Genomic DNA, 22265 nt, shown 5'->3' on the forward strand with positions numbered 1-22265 from the left:
CTAGCGAAAGTACCTTGGCTGATATTATATCAAGTTAGCTAGCCAACTAGCCAGTAGCTACAAGCCAACAAGACTATACTGTACCATAACTGTGTACCACAACTCAATGTTGACAATAATGTTCAACCGTGTTAAATATTACCTAGCTATCTTGTTTCAAGAGGACCACAATGGAAATAAGTTCCTGACTTTGTGTGTGTTATCCTCCATGATTTAACAAAGAAAATACATCTGACTTGTTTTTTTCTGTAGTGTTTTATGGACACTGCTATTTCTCTGTTTTGCCTTCTTGCCAGGTCGCAAAAGAGGTTTTTAACCTCAATGGGTTTTACCTGGTTAAATAAAGGTTAAATAAAATAAAACATTGATTTAGTTACTCTTGTTTATGTACGGCTTTTAAAAGTGTGGTGTTTTTTTTTTCTAATGGTCAAATTAATAAACTAAAACAAAACTAATATCCTAGATAGCTAAATTATTCCATAAAGCATAGCTACCTAGATAAGGTAAGTTCATAGTCAACAACAAACTTTGGGGAAACTGCCATGCTGCTAACTTATAATACAGGGCCATTGCTCATCTAGCTACTCCGGCACGATACAGTCAAACTGTCTAGATAGCTAGTTACGTGTGCAGCCAAATGTCAGTTTTAGCACAAACACCGCTAGCTAGCCTATATTGCCTCAACCAAGACCAGCCTCTCACAACACAAGCTGTACTGATAAAACAAATTGTCTTGTTAATAAACAGTTAGCTAGTTAGCTGTTGATTCTAATCCCGACCAATGCATGTGCAAGTAGCGTTTCAGCTGTGCATTACAGTGAGTGTACACATGCTAGCTAGCTAATTAGCAAGATAAACACACGAGACAGACACGGTGCTGTTCAAGCATCCAGAAGAAATTCCAGCCCTTTACCTTAAGACGCATTAATTCAGTACACCATTGAAATGTCAATGCAATTTTATTCATGCCATTTTTAGCAACATTTGCACTGACTGATCCACAGTGTTGAGTTACTTTTCAACCAAAAATCTGAACTATGTAAGTAGAATGAATTTTAAAGACATATTTTCCAGACGTTGCAGTTTGGTTCATTTTAGGTTCTGAATCAAAATTGAAAAGACGTTTTTTTTTATGGAAGTTTAAAAGATGCCTTTTCTTGACGTTGAAAATACATATTTTCCAGGCGTTGAAATCAGGTACATTTTCGGTTTTGATTGAATTTTGAAAATACTTTTACTGTACTCTAATGTACTGCACTGCATTCTGCTGTGCTCTGCTGCAATGGTTCTGAAACCACGGGGGGCCCCCCCAGATGTTTCACAATTTAGCTGAAGCTCTGAACTAGCTATTCAAGAGCTTAAGGATTAGTTGTGTTAGCGAATGTGGAACAGATCATTTACATGGAACTGTTTGGAGTCCACATGTAAAGGTTTGAGAACCAATACTCAACTGTACTGTACATCTGTTCAAACTTGTGAAACATTGATGTCTACGATTGGTTCAGATTTGGTCCGGTCCGGTCCGATCCAAATCTAAACCAAACATAGACATACAGTACCAGTCAAAAGTAATTTGTATTGAAGTGGTGTGTTTTTTGGCGAGTCCCGTCTGTGGACATTGAAATCAAGACCGGAAGAGAATGACGTCCAGAAGACATCAGCGTAGCTCCCCCCATTTCCAAATGCTCAGTCTTATTCAGTACCCTGAGTCACTTACAGGAACTGGTATGTGCTTAAAACAGCTGTTGATATTCACCTCCCTCACCTCCTTAAAAGGACAATCTTGTTTTGCATATATGCAAATACCCATGTCTATGAAGTTATAGCCAGGGCCCGGTTTCCCAATAAAGATGGAACTCAAGCTTACAGTTTTTATATTTATTGTAATTTTACCCCCTTTTTCTCCCCAATTTCGTGATATCCAATTGCAATCCAATTCCTATCTCGTCTCATCGCTGCAACTCCCCAAAGGGCTCGGGAGAGGTGAAGGTCGAGTCATGCATCCTCCGTAACATGACCCCACAAACCTCTCTTCTTAACACCCGCCCGCTTAACCCGGAAGCCAGCTGCACCGATGTGTCGGAGGAAACTTTACTTTACCCCTACCTACACCTACAAATTACCTCGATTAACCGGTACCTCTGCACACTTTCTCGTTACCGATAACCCGTTTATATAACGTCATAATTTTATTGTGTTACTTTTTTTATTTTTTTTATTTTTTACTTTAGATTATTTAGTAAATATTTTCTTATCTCTATTTTCTTAAATCTAAATTGTTGGTTAAGGGCTTGTAAGTAAGCATTTCACGGTAAAGTCTACACGGTAAGGTCTACACGTATTGTATTTGGCGGATGTGACAAAGCAAATTTGATTTGATTTGGAACACTGTTCAACTGACAACCGCTGTCAGCCCGCAGGAGCCCGGCCCGCCACAAGGAGTCGCTAGACCGCAAAGTAAAGTAAAGCTCCCTTACCCGGACAACGCTGGGCCAATTGTGCACCACCCTATGGGAACCCCGGTCACGGCCGTTTGTGACACAACCTCGGATCGAACCCCAGACTGTAGTGACGCCGCAACACAGACTCGTACTTTGCAATTGCATTCGTATTTACAGATGGTATACAAGTTTGTTATTAATGTACATGAAAATTCACATGTTCCAGAAGGCATTTCTGTCATTTCTGTCAAAAAAACGCATTTTGAAAATTAAAAATTAAAAATGTTTCAAATGCCTCTCCTGTGAAGTAGTGACGTGCGACATACGCCAAGTTTCCTGAAACAAGTCACAAATATATATGTTATTATATAATATAAAAAAAACTTCCTCTATCAAGTGTGATCGTCTTGTCAGTATAAAAGCAAAGCTTGCTTTCATATAATAAAAATGTAAAAAGCTTGAAAAGGTAGTGGAATGGGATTAGTGTGGTGTGTGAAAAATCCAATACTTGAACTTGTATGTGGTACAAATCAAATTATTGTGGGGATCACCTCCTCTAAGAGTATGAATCAGGCTGTTTGAGAAGGTTTGAATCCTTAGCAACCTGTTTACACATAATTTGAAGTACAATAGACCAACATATCTACTGTAGTAGGTTAAAGCTGTGGTGCTGTAAAACCTTGGTAGAGCATGGGTGGAGTAGACATTGTGGTGCTGTACAACCTTGGTAGAGCATGGGTGGAGTAGGCATTGTGGTGCTGTAAAACCTTGGTAGAGCATGGGTGGAGTAGGCATTGTGGTGCTGTAAAACCTTGGTAGAGCATGGGTGGAGTAGGCATTGTGGTGCTCATGTGAATTTCCTTTATTTTTCAACTTTAGACCAATGCCTACTTCTCACTTAAAACGTTTTTTTTTTTTTTCATGTACATTATATGTACAGTGTACATGATCAGTATACGAATTCCCTTTTAGACTACATAGGCCACTGTACATATGAGCACAGAAGAGAAAGTGTCCAACAGGAAATACGAAGTTGTAATGTATTTGAGTTTTAAAAAAGGCTTCTAAAGTTTGTAATTTCCAATCTGAAAATGTCAGACTGGTTTTGCCCTAACAAAAAAAATGTATCAACCCCTACCCAAATATCCATTAATTATAATCCACTTATAATCCATTTCCTGTTGCTGCATGATTATTTTCCTTCTGCAGCAAACTGTCTCAAACTAAAATCCTACATCTTTAGGTTGACATTTAGTCCCACTCTGTGCCCAAGTCTCCAGTCAATTATCCTATCTCATCCTGTAATAAGTGTCTGGTGAACAGTTATTCCACATCCTGTTCTCAGAGGGTTTGAGTGAATAGTTATTCCACATCCTGTTCCAAGAGGGTTTGAGTGAATAGTTATTCATTTTTACATTTTAGTCATTTAGCAGACGCTCTTATCCAGAGCGACTTACAGTAGTGAATGCATACATTTCATACATTTTTTTTTTTTTCCTGTGCTGGCCCCCCGTGGGAATCAAACCCACAACCCTGGCATTGCAAACACCATGCTCCACCAACTGAGCTACAGGGAAGGCTTATTCCACATCCTGTTCTGAGAGGGTTTGAGTGAATAGTTATTCCACATCCTGTTCTGAGAGGGTTTGAGTGAATAGTTATTCCACATCCTGTTCTGAGAGGGGTTGAGTGAATAGTTATTCCACATCCTGTTCTGAGAGGGTTTGAGTGAATAGTTATTCCACATCCTGTTCTGAGAGGGTTTGAGTGAATAGTTATTCCACATCCTGTTCCGAGAGGGTTTGAGTGAATATTGTTTCAACATTCTGTTCTGAGAGGGTTTGAGTGAGGCTAGCAGAGGACCGCTGTTGTGTTGTTGTATAGCCCCAATATGCCCCTTTTCTTCTCAGATCTAGTTCCCCTCGCACACACACACACACACACACACACACACACACACACACACACACACACACACACACACACACACACACACACTCCTCTCCCCTGCTCTGCTCTCCTCTCCAGGCTTTGTGTCTTCACGATTAATATTTGTGTTGCTCTGCAGTGCGTGTCGAACATATTAGATTCTCTTTCTCTCTGAACAGCCCTCTGAGGATCTACTTTGTTGATGAATAATACCAGCTTTAAAGACATCACAGCCATGCCCGTATCAATTCACTTCTCTAACTTCTGTTCCCCATTTGTTTGGAATGAATGTGTGCCGTGGGGAGAGAGAGAGGCAGCGGCAGAAAACGGAAAGAGAGGCAGAGGCAGAAGACGGAAAGAGAGGCAGAGGCAGAAAACGGAAAGAGAGGCAGAGGCAGAAAACGGAAAGAGAGGCAGAGGCAGAAGAAGGAGAGGCAGAAGACGGAGAGGCAGAGGCAGAGAGAGATGCAGAAAGAGATGCAGAGGCAGGCGGAGAGAGATGCAGAGGCAGGCGGAGAGAGATGCAGAGGCAGGCGAAGAGATAGGCAGAGGCAGGCGGCGAGAGATGCAGAGGCAGGTGGCGAGAGAGGCAGAGGCAGGTGGAGAGAGAGAGAGAGAGAGAAACAGAGGCAGGAGGAGAGAGGGACAGAGGCAGCGGCAGGCAAAGGCAGGCGGCAGAGAGAGAGGGTTAGCGGGGCGGGGCTTTGTCTGTCCTGAAACATGGTGTGTTTTTAGCACTGCTTCTCTACAGGGAATGAGTTTGGTCTGAATGTCTCACGTTATCTCTCTCATTCAGACTGTAGCGCTAGACGCTAGGCTTCTATTTAGCTTAAAACCCCAAGCTAACTATTTCACCAAGCAACAATGTCCTCCAACAAAGACCTATAGGAACTTGTCAGAGAGAGAAAGAGGAGAGGGACAATAAATGTGAAACTCTTTATTTAAGAACTAATTTTCCACTGTTGGAGGTGTGGACAGACGGGAGATGATCCTGTGTTACTTGGTGGCCCATAGCTATGGTATGTGGTATATGGTATATGGTATATGGTATATTTATTTATTTATTTATTTTATTTCACCTTTATTTAACCAGGTAGGCAAGTTGAGAACAAGTTCTCATTTACAATTGCGACCTGGCCAAGATAAAGCAAAGCAGTTCGACACATACAACAACACAGAGTTACACATGGAGTAAAACAAACATACAGTCAATAATACAGTAGAAAAATAAGTCTATATACAATGTGAGCAAATGAGGTGAGTTAAAACCTGTTGGGGCTAGGGGGCAGTATTTGCACGGCCGGATAAAAAAACGTACCCGATTTAAACTGGTTACTACTCTTGCCCAGAAATGAGAATATGCATATAATTAGTCGATTTGGATAGAAACCACTCTAAAGTTTCTAAAACTGTTTGAATGGTGTCTGTGAGTATAACAGAACTCATATGGCAGGCCAAAACCTGAGAAGATTCCATACAGGAAGTGCCCTGTCTGACAATTTCTTGTCCTTCTGTTGCATCTCTATCGAAAATACAGCATCTCTGCTGTAACGTGACATTTTCTAAGGCTTCCATTGGCTCTCAGAAGGCGCCAGAAAGTGGAATGACGTGTCTCCTGTCTCTGGGCGAAGAACAGCAGGAGATTTTGTGAGTGGTCAGACTGGGAACAGTGACACTGGAGATGCGTGTTCATGAGAATTCTCAATTTTTTTCTTTCAGCCTTCGAATGAATACAACGTCGCCCGGTTGGAATATTATCGCTATTTTACGAGAAAAATTGCATAAAAATTGATTTTAAACAGCGTTTGACATGCTTTGAAGTATGGTAATGGTAAAAAATGTGACATTTTTTGTCACGAAATGCGCTCGTGCGTCACCCTTCGGATAGTGACCTGAACGCACGAACAAAACGGAGCTATTTGAACATGGAACCAAAACAACATTTGTTGTTGAAGTAGAAGTCCTGGCAGTGCATTCTGACGAAGAACAGCAAAGGTAATCCAATTTTTCTTATAGTAAATCTGAGTTTGGTGAGGGCCAAACTTGGTGGGTGTCAAATTAGCTAGCCGTGATGTAATCAGAATATTGCAAAATGTGCTTTCGCCGAAAAGCTTTTTTAAAATCTGACACCGTGTCACGTCCTGACCAGCAGAGGGCTTAATTGTGTTAGTCTTGGTCAGGATGTGGCAGGTGGTTTGTGTTTGTTAAATGTTTGTGTTGTTGATTGGGACTTCCAATTGAAGGCAGGTGTGTTGAGTTGCCTTTGATTGGAAGTCCTATATAGGTGTGTATGTTTTTCTTTGGGGTTGTGGGTGGTTGTTTTGCACTGCGTTTTTTAGCCTGCAAACTGTTGCTGCTGTCGTGTTTATTGTTTCCTGTGGATGCTTTACTCCTTTTGTTGGGTAATTAAAGATGAGTATTCACATACCTGCTGCGCCTTGGTCCATTTATGAAGACAGTCGTTACAGAACCACCCACCAAACCAGGACCAAGCAGCAGAAGAGGAGGAAGCCACAGGAGAAGAAATGGGAGGAATGGACATGGGAGGACGTCCTGGACGGTAAGGGAGCCTACACCTGGGAAGAGATCCTGGCCGGAAGGGATCGCCTCCCATGGGAACAGGTGGAGGCACTCAGGAGAGTGGAGGCAGCTGGACAGAGGAACCAACGGGAACGTTATGCTGGAACACGGTTGGCTAGGAAACCCGAGAGGCACCCCCAAGAAATATTTTTTGGGGGGCACACGGGTAGCTTGGCCAGGCCAGGGAAGAGCCGTAAGCCAGCTACCCGTGACTACAGGGAGGTGCGTATGAGGTGGAGGGCGCCATGTTACGCACCATCTCGCCTATACGGACGCACAGCCCAGTTCGCCCAGTACCAGCGCCCCGCAGGTGCCAGGGCAAGGTGAGCATCGAGCCGGAAGGGGTGATGCCAACCCTGCACTCAAGACCGCCAGTGCGCCCTTTCGGTCCGGTGTTTCCCGCTGGACGCACTAGCATGGAGATGCGTGTCTCCAGGCTGGCACGTCCAATACCAGCCCCACGCATCAGGAGTCTAGTGTGTCAGCCCAGCCTCTCCAGTCAACAGTCACCAGAGCTGCCCGCCAGTCAACAGTCACCAGAGCTGCCCGCCAGTCAACAGTCACCAGAGCTGCCCGCCAGTCAACAGTCACCAGAGCTGCCCGCCAGTCAACAGTCACCAGAGCTGCCCGCCAGTCAACAGTCACCAGAGCTGCCAGGAGCTGCCAGAGTGGCCCGACTGCCAGGAGCTGCCAGAGCTGCCCGCCAGTCAAAAGTCGCCAGAGCTGCCCGCCAGTCGTAAGTCGCCAGAGCTGCCCGCTAGTCAGAAGCTGCCAGAGTGGCCAGACTGCCCGGTTCTGCCAGAGTGGCCAGACTGCCCGGTTCTGCCAGAGTGGCCCGACTGCCAGGAGCTGCCAGAGTGGCCCGACTTTCAGGAGCTGCCAGAGTGGCCCGACTGCCAGGAGCTGCCAGAGTGGCCCGACCAGCCCGAGTGGCCCTCCTGCCCTCCGGTCCAGCCCGAGTGGCCCTCCTGCCCTCCGGCCCAGCCCGAGTGGCCCTCCTGCCCTCCGGCCCAGCCCGAGTGGCCCTCCTGCCCTCCGGCCCAGCCCGAGTGGCCCTCCTGCCCTCCGGCCCAGCCCGAGTGGCCCTCCTGCCCTCCGGCCCAGCCCGAGTGGCCCTCCTGCCCTCCGGCCCAGCCCGAGTGGCCCTCCTGCCCTCCGGTCCAGCCCGGGTGGCCCTCCTGCCCTCCGGCCCAGCCCGAGTGGCCCGCATGCCTTCCGACCCAGCCCGAGTGGTCCGTCTGCCAGGGTCAGCCCGGGTGGCCCGTCTGCCCGGCGCAGCTATCGGCGCCACCAAAGTGGGCGACGCCGAAGGTGGAGCGAGGTCCACGTCCTGCACCTGAGCCACCTCCAGGATAGGTGGGTTGTGGAGGGAGGGTGTAGCACAGTGCCGTCGGTGACGGCAGCCACCCTCCCTTCCCTCCCTTATTGTTTAGGGGTTATTGTTTGTTGGTTTTGTTGGGGTATTGGGGATTTTCTTGTGTTTTCTTTTTTTAGGTGCATCCCGGGGTCTGCACCTTGAGGGGGGGGTACTGTCACGTCCTGACCAGCAGAGGGCGTAGATGTGTTAGTCTTGGTCAGGATGTGGCAGGTGGTTTGTGTTTGTTAACCTGTTAGGGCTAGGGGGCCGTATTGACACGGCTGGATAAAAAACGTACCCGATTTAATCTGGTTACTACTCCTGCCCAGTAACTAGAATATGCATATAAGTATTGGCTTTGGATAGAAAACAATCCAAAGTTTCTAAAACTGTTTGAATGGTGTCTGTGAGTATAACAGAACTCAAATGGCAGGTCAAAACCTGAGAAGATTCTGTACAGGAAGTACCCTGTCTGACCATTTCTTGGCATTCTTTGCCATCTCTATCCATTACAAAGGATCTCTGCTGTTACGTGACACTTCCTACGGCTGCCATAGGCTCTCAGAAGGCGGCAAAAAGCTGAATCGTGGCTTTGCAGGCTCTGGCTGAAACAAAGTAGCGCATTTGGGTAGTGGCTGGTTACAGTACTGTGAGACTCAGGCTCGTGCCCGCGTCGACCGAAAGTTTTGTTTTCTTTCCTCTGTTTAGCTAAATGGACATTCCCGGTCGGAATATTATCGCTTTTTTACGAGAAAAATGGCATAAAAATGGATTTTAAACAGCGGTTGACATGCTTCGAAGTACGGTAATGGAATATTTAGATTTTTTTGTCACGCAATTGCGCCATGCTCGCGACCCTGATTTACCATTTCGGATAGTGTCTGGAACGCACGAACAAAACGCCGCTATTTAGATATAACGATGGATTATTTTGGACCAAACCAACATTTGTTATTGAAGTAGCAGTCCTGGGAGTGCATTCTGACGAAGAACACCAAAGGTAATCAAACTTTTGTAATAGTAAATCTGATTTTGGTGAAGGCTAAACTTGCTGGGTGTCTAAATAGCTAGCCCGTGATGGCTGGGCTATGTACTTAGAATATTGCAAAATGTGCTTTCACCAAAAAGCTATTTTAAAATCGGACATATCGAGTGCATAGAGGAGTTCTGTATCTATAATTCTTAAAATAATTGTTATGCTTTTTGTGAACGTTTATCGTGAGTCATTTAGTAAATTGTTAGTAAATTCCCCGGAAGTTTGCAGGGGGTATGCTAGTTCTGAACGTCACATGCTAATGTAAAAAGCTGGTTTTTGATATAAATATGAACTTGATTGAACAAAACATGCATGTATTGTATAACATAATGTCCTAGGGTTGTCATCTGATGAAGATCATCAAAGGTTAGTGCTGCATTTAGCTGTGGTTTGGGTTTATGTGACATTATATGCTAGCTTGAAAAATGGGTGTCTGATTATTTCTGGCTGGGTACTCTGCTGACATAATCTAATGTTTTGCTTTCGTTGTAAAGCCTTTTTGAAATCGGACAGCATGGTTAGATTAACGAGAGTCTTGTCTTTAAAATGGTGTAAAATAGTCATATGTTTGAAAAATTGAAGTTTTTGCATTTCTAAGGTTTTTGAATAACGCGCCACGGGATTACACTGGCTGTTATGTAGGTGGGACGATTTGGTGCCACCTATCCTAGAGAGGTTAACCTCTTACATCTAGACGTTCCGCTAGCGGAACACCTGCTCCAATATCCAATGATAGGCGTGGCGCGAATTACAAATTCCTCAAAAATACAAAAACTTCAATTTTTCAAACATATGACTATTTCACAGCATTGTAAAGACAAGACTGTCCTTTATCAATACTGCCCCCTAGCCCCAACAGGAGTTCTGTATCTATAATTCTTAAAATAATTGTTATGTATTTTGTGAACGTTTATCGTGAGTAATTTAGTAAATTCACCGGAAGTTTGCGGTTGGTATGCTCATTCTGAACATCACATGCTAATGTAAAAAGCTGGTTTTTGATATAAAAATGAACTTGATTGAACAAAACATGCATGTATTGTATAACATCATGTCCTAGGAGTGTCATCTGATGAAGGTCATCAAAGATTAGTGCTGCATTTAGCTGTGGTTTTGGTTTTTGTGACACATATGCTTGCTTTGAAAATGGCTGTGTGATTATTTTTGGCAGGGTACTCTCCTGACGTAATCTAATGTTTTGCTTTCGCTGTAAAGCCTTTTTGAAATCGGACAGTGTGGTTAGATTAACGAGAGTCTTGTCTTTAAAATGGTGTAAAATAGTCATATGTTTGAGAAATTGAAGTTATGGCATTTTTTAGGTATTTGTATTTCGTGCCACGCGATTCCACTGGCCAGTGAAGATAAGGGAGATAACAGCAAAAAAGGCCATGATGGCAAAGTAAATACAATATACCAAGTAAAACACTGGAATGGTATATGGTGTGGTGTGGTGCGTGGTGTGGTGGTGTGGTGAGTGGTGTGGTGTGGTGGTGTGTGGTGTGTGTGTGTGTGTGTGGTGTGGTGTGGTGTGTGTGTGTGTGTGGTGTGTGTGGTGGGTGTGGTGTGGTGTGGTGAGGTGTGGTGTGGTGCGTGGTGTGGTGTGATGTGGTGTGATGTGGTGTGATGTGGTGTGTGTGGTGTGGTGTGGTATAGTGTGATGTGGTGTGGTGTGATGTGGTGTGATGTGGTGTGGTGTGTGGTGTGGTGTGGTGTGGTGTGCTGTGTGGTGCATCGTTTCCCAAACTCGGTCCTCTGTACCCCAATGGGTTTCAGCTTTTGCCATAACACTACACCGCTGATTCAAATGATGGAAGCTTGATGAATAGTGGGTTATTTTAATCAGCTGTGTGGTGCTAGGACAAATGTCAACATGGAAACGCTGGTATAGTGTCACTGGGTCATGTAGTGAGCTGTACAGAGAGGAATTACATGCCTGCCATGAGATTTATTACATAAGGACTTGTAAAACACACACACGCACACACACACACACACACACACACACACACACACACACACACACACACACACACACACACACACACACACACACACACACACACACACACGTCTCTCTGTGTCTCATTAACCTCTTACGACACCAATCGCATAGGGGACAGTATTTTCACTTTCAGGAAAAAATACGTGCCCATATTAAACTGCCTCCTACTCCAACTCAGAAGCTAGGATATGCATATTATTAGTAGATTTGGATAGAAAACACTCTGAAGTTTCTAAAACTGTTTGAATGATGTCTGTGAGTATAACAGAACTCATATGGCGGGCAAAAACCTGACGAAACATCCTACCAGGAAGTGGAAATCTGATGCGTGGACTCTTTTCAAGTCATTGCCTATCAAACACACAGTGACTAAGTAATCATTGTGCACTTCCTAAGGCTTCCACTAAATGTCAACAGTCTTTAGAAAGTTGTTTGAGGTGTCTACGATGAACAGAGACCGAACGAGAAGCCTGGGAAGTTGTAGACCCAGGGAAGGACATCAGTTCATTGGCGCGAATTCACGCGAGAGGTAGCTGTGTTCCAAAACTTTTTTCAAGACACTGGAATGGTCCGGTTGGAATATTACTGAATTTTCACGTTCTAAAGGCCCTAAAGATTGATGCTTTACAACGTTTGACATGTTTGAACGAACGTAAATATAATTTTTTTAACCTGTTAGGGCTAGGGGGCAGCATTGACACGGCTGGATAAAAAACATACCCGATTTAATCTGGTTACCACTCCTACTCAGTAACTAGAATATGCATATACTTATTACATATGGATAGAAAACACCCTAAATTTTCTAAAACTGTTTGAATGGTGTCTGTGAATATAACAGAACTCAAATGGCAGGTCAAAACCTGAGAGATTCCTTTACAGGAAGTGGCCGGTTGACATGCTTTCGAAGTACGGTAATGGAATACTCCTCTCTCTCTCCTCTCTCTCCTCTCTTTCCTACCCTCCTCTCCTCTCTATTTCCCTTCCTCCTGTCTCTCTCCTCTCTCTTTCCCTTCCTCCTGTCTCTCTCCTCTCTCTTTCCCTTCCTCCTGTCTCTCTCCTCTCTCTTTCCCTCCCTCCTCTCTCTCTCCTCGCTCTTTCCCTCCCTCCTCTCTCTCCTCTCTCTTTCCCTTCCTCCTGTCTCTCTCCTCTCTATTTCCCTTCCTCCTGTCTCTCTCCTCTCTCTTTCCCTCCCTCCTCTCTCTCTCCTCGCTCTTTCCCTCCCTCCTCTCTCTCCTCTCTCTTTCCCTCCCTCCTGTCTCTCTCCTCTCTCTTTCCCTCCCTCCTGTCTCTCTCCTCTCTCTTTCCCTCCCTCCTCTCTCTCTCCTCGCTCTTTCCCTCCCTCCTCTCTCTCTCCTCTCTCTTTCCCTCCCTCCTCTCTCTCTCCTCTCTCTTTCCCTCCCTCCTCTTATTCCTCTCTCTTTCCCTCCCTCCTCTCTTTCTCTCTCTTTCCCTCCCTCCTCTCTCTCTCTCTCTCTCTCTTTCCCTCCCTCCTCTCTCTCTCTCTTTCCTCTCTTTTCCCTCCCTCCCTCCTCTCTCTCTCTTTCCTCTCTCTTTCCCTCCCTCCTCTCTCTCTTCTCTCTCTTTCCCTCCCTCCTCTCCCTCCTCCCTCCCTCCCTCCCTCCCTCCCTCCCTCCCTCCCTCCCTCCCTCCCTCCCTCCCTCCCTCCCTCCCTCCCTCCCAGTGTTCATGCTAGGCTTTAGTGAGATTTCAGCAGTGAGGAGACCTTTACTTCCCAGTTTTTAATTGGTTAATTAGTCAATACTTCATTAATTTACAATAAAGGAACGATCTCCAATATAATATAATACTGTGTGTGGTGTCAGCAATCAATGTGTGTGTGTGTGTGTGTGTTGCGTTAGAGCTGCCTCCTCTTACCGAAGCGTTGTTTCTGTGATTACACGGTATTCCTGCAGATTCTTGTGTTATTATTTGGTCAACAGTAATATCTTATCTGCCTGTCCCTGATCTGCTGTGGGCTGCCACGGGAGGTGCCACTCTCCCCACTGTGACACTGAGGAAGGAGAGATGTGCTCTGAGAAGCACTAGCAAACACCCTCCCCTTCCAAAAAAAGTACGTGTTAAAAACAACCCAATCTGGATTATTTGGTAACCCAGCCCTGGGTAAATATTGAACAGAACAAACACTGGGTTATTTTGACTCAGTCGGTTGGGCTGTGTGAATAACCCAATATGTTGGTTTGTTGGGTTAATTTAGGAACCTCAAACATCTAGATGTTCCGCTAGCGGAACGCCTCGCCAATATCCAATGATAGAGCGTGGCGTGAATTACAAAAACTTCCATTTTTCAAACATATGACTATTTTACACCATTTTAAAGACAAGACTCTCCTTTATCTAACCACACTGTCCGATTTCAAAAAGGCTTTACAACGAAAGCAAAACATTAGATTATGTCAGAGTACCCAGCCAGAAATAATCAGACACCCATTTTTCAAGCTACCATATAATGTCACATAAACCCAAACCACAGCTAAATGCAGCACTAACCTTTGATGATCTTCATCAGATGACACTCCTAGGACATTATGTTATACAATACATGCATGTTTTGTTCAATCAAGTTCATATTTATATCAAAAAACAGCTTTTTACATTAGCATGTGACGTTCAGAACTAGCATACCCACCGAAAACTTCCGGTGAATATACTAAATTACTCACGATAAACGTTCACAAAAAACATAACAATTATTTTAAGAATTATAGATACAGAACTCCTGTTGGGGCTAGGGGGCAGTATTGAGAATTTTGAAAAAAATATGTGCCCATTTTTAACTGCCACCTACACCAACTCAGAAGCTAGGATATGCATATTATTACCAGATTTGGATAGAAAACACTCTGAATTTTCTAAAACTGTTTGAATGGTGTCTGTAAGTATAACAAAACTCATATGGCAGGCAAAAACCTGAGAAAACCTGAGAGAAAAAAAGAATTTTGTGGCTGTACTATTTTTTTTAATCATTGTTTAATAGATACCACAGTGAGAAAGGATTCATTTCGCAACTCCTACGGCTTCCACTAGATGTCAGCGATCTTTATAAAGTTGTTTGAAGCGTCTATGATCAACAGAGACCGGATGACAAGGAAGGGAAGTTGACCTCCCTGGGATGTCGTCACTTCCATTATTGCCTGCACCTGCTCAATCATGTGACTCGAGACAATTTTCAAATACGTTTTTCAAGACACAGGAGAGGTCGGGTTGAAACATTACTGATGTTTCACGTTAAAAATGGCTCTAAAGATTGATGCTAAACAACGTTTGACATGTTTGAACGAACGTAAATAGATTATTTTTTAAACTTTTTTAACTTTTCGCCGTGACTTCCCACCCCCCCGCCCGCGCTACTTTTGAGTAGCCACCGAAGCGCTAACAACATGGAACAACTTGGAGTTATTTGGACATCAATTATGAACTTTGTCAAAAGAAACCACATTTGTAGTGGACCTGGGATCCCTGGAAGTGCCAATGGATGAAGATAATCAAAGGTAAGGGATTATTGACGATAGTATTATTGATATTACATGGTTACAAGATGATGCTAACCTATATAGCCTAGCCTATTGTTCTTAGCACAGCACCCGGTTTATTGCAACTTGTGATTTCCCAGTAAAGTTATTTTGAAATCTGGCAATACAGTAGCATTTACGAAATGTTAAAATATAATTATTTGAATGACAATATTATAATTTACCAATGTTTTCGAATAGTAATTTTGTAAATTGTAACGTTGTTCACCGGAAGCATTTCAGAGAAGAAAAAATCTGAATTTCACCGCTACTGTAAAATGCTGTTTTTGGATATAAATATGAACTTGATGGAACAAAAAATGCATGTATTGTATAACATAATGTCCTAGGAGTGTCATCTGATGGAGATTGCCAAAGGTTAGTGCATAATTTTAGCTGGTTTCTGCTTTTGGTGACGCCTGACCTTGAATTGAAAATGGATGTTTGTACTTTTGTGGCTATGTACTGTCCTAACATAATCTAACTTTATGCTTTTGCCGTAAAGCCTCTTTGAAAATCGAACAATGTGGTTAGATTAAGGAGATGTTTATCTTTTAAATTGTGTAAAATAGTTGATTGTTTGAGAAATTGAAATTATTTGATTTTTGATGTTTTGAATTTCCAGCCTTGTTAGCAATCCCGTCTCGGGGTTCATTGCTAACCTGTAGCCCCAACAGGTTTTAAGCAATCGCGGTGTCCGATTTTAAAATAGCTTTTCGGTGAAAGCACATTTTGCAATATTCTGAGTAGATAGCCCGGCCATCACAGGCTAGCTATTTTGACACCCACCAAGTTTGGCACTCACCAAACTCAGATTTACTATAAGAAAAATTGGATTACCTTTGCTGTTCTTTGTCAGAATGCACTCCCAGGACTTCTACTTTACTTAACCCAATGTTGTTTTGGTTCCAAATAATCCATAGTTATATCCAAATAGCGGCGTTTTGTTCTTGCGTTCAAGACACTATCCGAAGGGTGACGCGCCGGCGCGTATCGTGACAAAACATTTCAAAATATTCCATTACCGTACTTCGAAGCATGTCAAACGATGTTTAAAATCCATTTTTATGCGAGTTTTCTCGTAAAATAGCGATAATATTCCGACCGGGAGACGTTGTTTTCGTTCAAAGACTGAAAGAAGAAAATGGTGTCTTCACGTGCACGCGCGCACGCCCGTGTCATTGTTCTCAGAACGACCACTTTCCAAATCCCCTACTGTTTTTCAGCCAGTAACTGCAGAGTCATCATTCCCCATTCTGGCGCCTTCTGAGAGCCTATGGGAACCTTAGAAAATGTCACGTTACAGCAGAGATCCTCTATTTTCCATAAAGAGGCTATAGAAGGACAAGAAATGGTCAGAGAGGGCACTTCCTGTATGGAATCTTCTCAGGTATTGGCCTGCCATATGAGTTCTGTTATACTCACAGACACCATTCAAACAGTTTTAGAAACTTTAGGGTGTTTTCTATCCAAATCAAACAGTTATATGCATATTATAGTTTCTGGGCAGGAGTAGTAACCAGATTAAATCGGGTACGTTTTTTATCCGGCCGTGAAAATACTGCTCCCTATCCATAACAGGTTAACCATCAGTTGGGCATTTTTTAAAACTTTTCAGCAGTGGTGGAAAAAGTACTCAGTTGTCATACTTGAGTAAAAGTAAAGATACCTTAAAATCCCGTTGGGGGGGGGGGGGGTCTCAGCTGACAGATGGAATTGTTTTAAGATGGTTATACTATGGACCACTTAGCTATTTGATTGAGAATGTTAGGACCACTTTAAGTACACATTTGGCCTTTACTACTATAGCCCAGAGAAACACATTGAATAACACATTTATAAATGGCAAAAAAAAGACTGTCAAAAAATCTATCATAAGAAACAAGGTTTGAAGCGTTTGTCCTTCCTGCCCTACCCCCTCAGGGGGGGGAGGAATAGGCTAATAATGACATATGGAATTGTTTTAAGATGGTTATACTATGGATCACTTGGCTATTTGATTTAGAATTTCAGGACCACTTTAAGTACACATTTGGCATTTACTAACATAGCCCAGAGAAACACATTGAATAACACATTAAAAAATTGTAATAAAAAGACAGTCCAAAGCAAGTGTTGAAAGTGTCTGACCTAGAAGATATAAGAAATATTATTTAACACATATTTAACACTTATATACACCTATTTAACCCCTTTTTTTTGGATAGGCACAAAACTACCTTCATACTTCCATAAAATGTTTTTAAACAAACACCGGTCACCTTCAGATGAGTCCTGTGACACTTGTGGGGGTTGTACAGGGACAAGGAGAACAGTTTGTAGCCCAACCAGAACAGACGCTACAAACTGAAGTTGGCACATCGACGGTACAGACTTCAGATGAGTCCTGTGGGAGGGTCGTAAGAGCAAAACGGAAACCACCATCGTGGTCGTGAGAGTCTCATCTTTCCAAACCTTTTGGACGCTACAGAAATTTTGGTAAGACGACCGATTTTCGAGGATGTCTCACGGTCTGACAAACCACCGCTGCATCTCGGCCACCTTCCACCGCAGATGCGGAAGGCTGCCATGGGCGGATGGATTGAGACACAACCCATAATAAAAAATACAAAAAAAAGACCCAGATATCTTTAATGTACATAAGTAGAGTGGTGAAAGAGTACTCAACTGTCATACTGGAGAAAAAGTTAATTTTATACATCAAATTCCTCATATTAAGCAAACCGGACGGTGCCATTTTTCTTGTTTTTATTTATTTACAGACATACAGGGGCACACCAACACTCAGACACCGTATTTGTGTTTAGTGAGTCGGCCAGATCAGAGGCAGTAGGGATGACCATGTGATCTATTGAACCATAATTCTGCCTGAGCATTCGGAATGTAACGAGTGCATTCTCAGGGAAAATTAATGGGTTGTAAAAATGTTCTATTTTCTTCAGTGATGTAGTGGAGTAAAAGTTGTCAAAAATATAAATAGTAAAGTACAGATATCACCAAGCTACCTAAGTTATTTGAAGTACTTAAAAGTACTTTGGTATAAAGTACACGTTGGTATAAAGGGTCGGGAGACAGGCACAGGAATGTTTAATAGGCGCAGGAATATGTAATAGGCGCAGGAATGTGTAATAGGCGCAGGAATGTATAGGCGCAGGAATGTGTAATAGGCGCAGGAATGTGTAATAGGCGCAGGAATGTGCAGGAATGTGTAATACTTTTTATTTATTTCTTTACCCAAATTACAGCGTGCCATGTAAAGGCACGGGGACGAAGACCAAACAAACACTATACATAACAAAGGGTTGAGACCCAAACAAAAGAGCGAGGAGAACCTTGAATAAATACAAAAATGGGACAAAAAACACAAAAAACACAAACCACACAATGATACAACACGGGACGAGACCCGTAATCATCTGCACAATACAAGCGGTACGAAAAACAACAAGGCATAGGTACTCACACGATCAACGGACATGGGAACAATAATCGACAGCCCAATGGAGAACCAAAGGGCACATTTATACAAATATAAATCAGTGAGAATACGGGGACCAGGTTTGGGTAATGACACAGTTCAGTTCCTAGAGGACGTAGACCTCCGGAACTGGTGCACGGAATGAGCAACCGTACCGGAGGGACTCGTGACATACACCATTGCTTTCATACTGAGTCTTTTTGAATGTAATCCTTAGGCTATTTTCAGGAGGTGTGGCTTATTAGGGGCGTGGCTTTTAGATAGATATTTTTGGCCACCTGAGATTAATTGTCATTCCTGTTCATCATATTAAGTTTACAAACTGCAAATGACATTTTTCCTTTAAATGTTAAACATTTTACATATTCGTCTAGGATATTAAGATTATTTATTTAATATTATAATCAGTCGGTATCTATCCCAACAATGGGATTTGCGTAGATTTTTTAGAGAACTAATACACTTCTGTAAGCCTCATTGAAGCTACAAAAATGTAAATGTTCAACCTTAACATGTGATAACTATACAGTAGAAGAGATGAACAGGAATGACATTTACTCTCACGGGTAGCTAAAAATAACATTCTAAATGCCACACCCCTACTAAACTATGCCTCCAGCCTTCTGATTTGACCCGCTGGGTCAATAACCCAACATCAACAACCCAACATTGCTCTTTTTTCAAACAAAATAATCCAACTAATTGACCCAATACCTGCAACCCAGCACTTGGTTCAACCAAACAACCTAGCACTTGGTGTATGACCGTTGGTAAAAATGCATTTGCGTACAAAGGCAGTCTCCAAAGCAACTACTGTTGTTATACTTACAAAGGAGAGTATTTTTATTTATTTAACCAGGCAAGCCGGTTAAGAACATATTCTTATTTACAATGACAGCCTAGGAACAGTGGGTTAACTGCCTTGTTCAGGGGCAGAACGACAGATTATTATTTTTTTACCTTGGCAGCTCGTAGATTTGATCTAAGCAACCTTTCGGTTACGCTCTAACCACTAGGCTACCTGCCGCCCCTACACTCTAACCACTAGGCTACCTGCCGCCCCTACACTCTAACCACTAGGCTACCTGCCGCCCCTACACTCTAACCACTAGGCTACCTGCCGCCCCTACACTCTAACCACTAGGCTACCTGCCGCCCCTACACTCTAACCACTAGGCTACCTGCCGTCCCTACACTCTAACCACTAGGCTACCTGCCGCCCCTACACTCTAACCACTAGGCTACCTGCCTCCCCTACACTCTAACCACTAGGCTACCTGCCCCCCCTACACTCTAACCACTAGGCTACCTGCCTCCCCTACACTCTAACCACTAGACTACCTGCCGCCAAAAACTCTAACCACTAGGCTACCTGCCGCCCCTACACTCTAACCACTAGGCTACCTGCCGCCCCTACACTCTAACCACTAGGCTACCTGCCGCCCTACACTCTAACCACTAGGCTACCTGCCGCCCCTACACTCTAACCACTAGGCTACCTGCCGCCCCACACTCTAACCACTAGGCTACCTGCCGCCCCTACACTCTAACCACTAGGCTACCTGCCGCCCCTACACTCTAACCACTAGGCTACCTGCCGCCCCTACACTCTAACCACTAGGCTACCTGCCGCCCCTACACTCTAACCACTAGGCTACCTGCCGCCCCTACACTCTAACCACTAGGCTACCTGCCGCCCCTACACTCTAACCACTAGGCTACCTGCCGCCCCTACACTCTAACCACTAGGCTACCTGCCGCCCCTACACTCTAACCACTAGGCTACCTGCCGCCCCTACACTCTAACCACTAGGCTACCTGCCGCCCCTACACTCTAACCACTAGGCTAAATGCCGCCCCTACACTCTAACCACTAGGCTACCTGCCGCCTCTACACTCTAACCACTAGGCTACCTGCCACCCCAACACTCTAACCACTAGGCTACCTGCCGCCCCTACACTCTAACCACTAGACTACCTGCCGCCCCTACACTCTAACCACTAGGCTACCTGCCACCCCAACACTCTAACCACTAGGCTACCTGCCGTCCCTACACTCTAACCACTAGGCTACCTGCCGCCCCTACACTCTAACCACTAGGCTACCTGCCACCCCAACACTCTAACCACTAGGCTACCTGCCGCCCCTACACTCTAACCACTAGGCTACCTGCACCCCGTACACTCTAACCACTAGGCTACCTGCCGCCCCTACACTCTAACCACTAGGCTACCTGCACCCCCTACACTCTAACCACTAGGCTACCTGCCGTCCCTACACTCTAACCACTAGGCTACCTGCCGCCCCTACACTCTAACCACTAGGCTACCTGCCGCCCCTACACTCTAACCACTAGGCTACCTGCCTCCCCTACACTCTAACCACTAGGCTACCTGCCACCCCTACACTCTAACCACTAGGCTACCTGCCGCCCCTACACTCTAACCACTAGGCTACCTGCCACCCCTACACTCTAACCACTAGGCTACCTGCCGCCCCTACACTCGAACCACTAGGCTACCTGCCGCCCCTCCACTCTAACCACTAGGCTACCTGCCACCCCTACACTCTAACCACTAGGCTACCTGCCGCCCCTCCACTCTAACCACTAGGCTACCTGCCACCCCTACACTCTAACCACTAGGCTACCTGCCGCCCCTCCACTCTAACCACTAGACTACCTGCCACCCCTACACTCTAACCACTAGGCTACCTGCCGCCCCTACACTCTAACCACTAGGCTACCTGCCGCCCCTCCACTCTAACCACTAGACTACCTGCCACCCCTACACTCTAACCACTAGGCTACCTGCACCCCTACACTCTAACCACTAGGCTACCTGCCGCCCCTACACTCTAACCACTAGGCTACCTGCCGCCCCTACACTCTAACCACTAGGCTACCTGCCGCCCCTACACTCTAACCACTAGGCTACCTGCCGCCCCTACACTCTAACCACTAGGCTACCTGCCGCCCCAACACTCTAACCACTAGGCTACCTGCCGCCCCTACACTCTAACCACTAGGCTACCTGCCGCCCCTACACTCTAACCACTAGGCTACCTGCCGCCCCTACACTCTAACAACTAGGCTACCTGCCGCCCCTACACTCTAACCACTAGGCTACCTGCCGCCCCTACACTCTAACCACTAGGCTACCTGCCGCCCCTACACTCTAACCACTAGGCTACCTGCCGCCCCTACACTCTAACCACTAGGCTACCTGCCGCCCTACACTCTAACCACTAGGCTACCTGCCGCCCCTACACTCTAACCACTAGGCTACCTGCCGCCCCTACACTCTAACCACTAGGCTACCTGCCGCCCTAAACTCTAACCACTAGGCTACCTGCCGCCCCTACACTCTAACCACTAGGCTACCTGCCGCCCCTACACTCTAACCACTAGGCTACCTGCCGCCCCTCCACTCTAACCACTAGGCTACCTGCCGCCCCTCCACTCTAACCACTAGGCTACCTGCCGCCCCTCCACTCTAACCACTAGGCTACCTGCCGCCCCTACACTCTAACCACTAGGCTACCTGCCGCCCCTACACTCTAACCACTAGGCTACCTGCCGCCCCTACACTCTAACCACTAGGCTACCTGCCGCATCTCCACTCTAACCACTAGGATACCTGCCGCTCCTCCACTCTAACCACTAGGCTACCTGCCGCCCCTACACTCTAACCACTAGGCTACCTGCCGCCCCTACACTCTAACCACTAGGCTACCTGCCGCCCCTACACTCTAACCACTAGGCTACCTGCCGCCCCTACACTCTAACCACTAGGCTACCTGCCGCCCCTACACTCTAACCACTAGGCTACCTGCCGCCCCTACACTCTAACCACTAGGTTACCTGCCGCCCCTACACTCTAACCACTAGGCTACCTGCCGCCCCTACA

This window comes from Salmo salar, chromosome ssa21 (assembly GCF_905237065.1).
Source record: "Salmo salar chromosome ssa21, Ssal_v3.1, whole genome shotgun sequence".
Classification (NCBI taxonomy): Eukaryota; Metazoa; Chordata; class Actinopteri; order Salmoniformes; family Salmonidae; genus Salmo; species Salmo salar.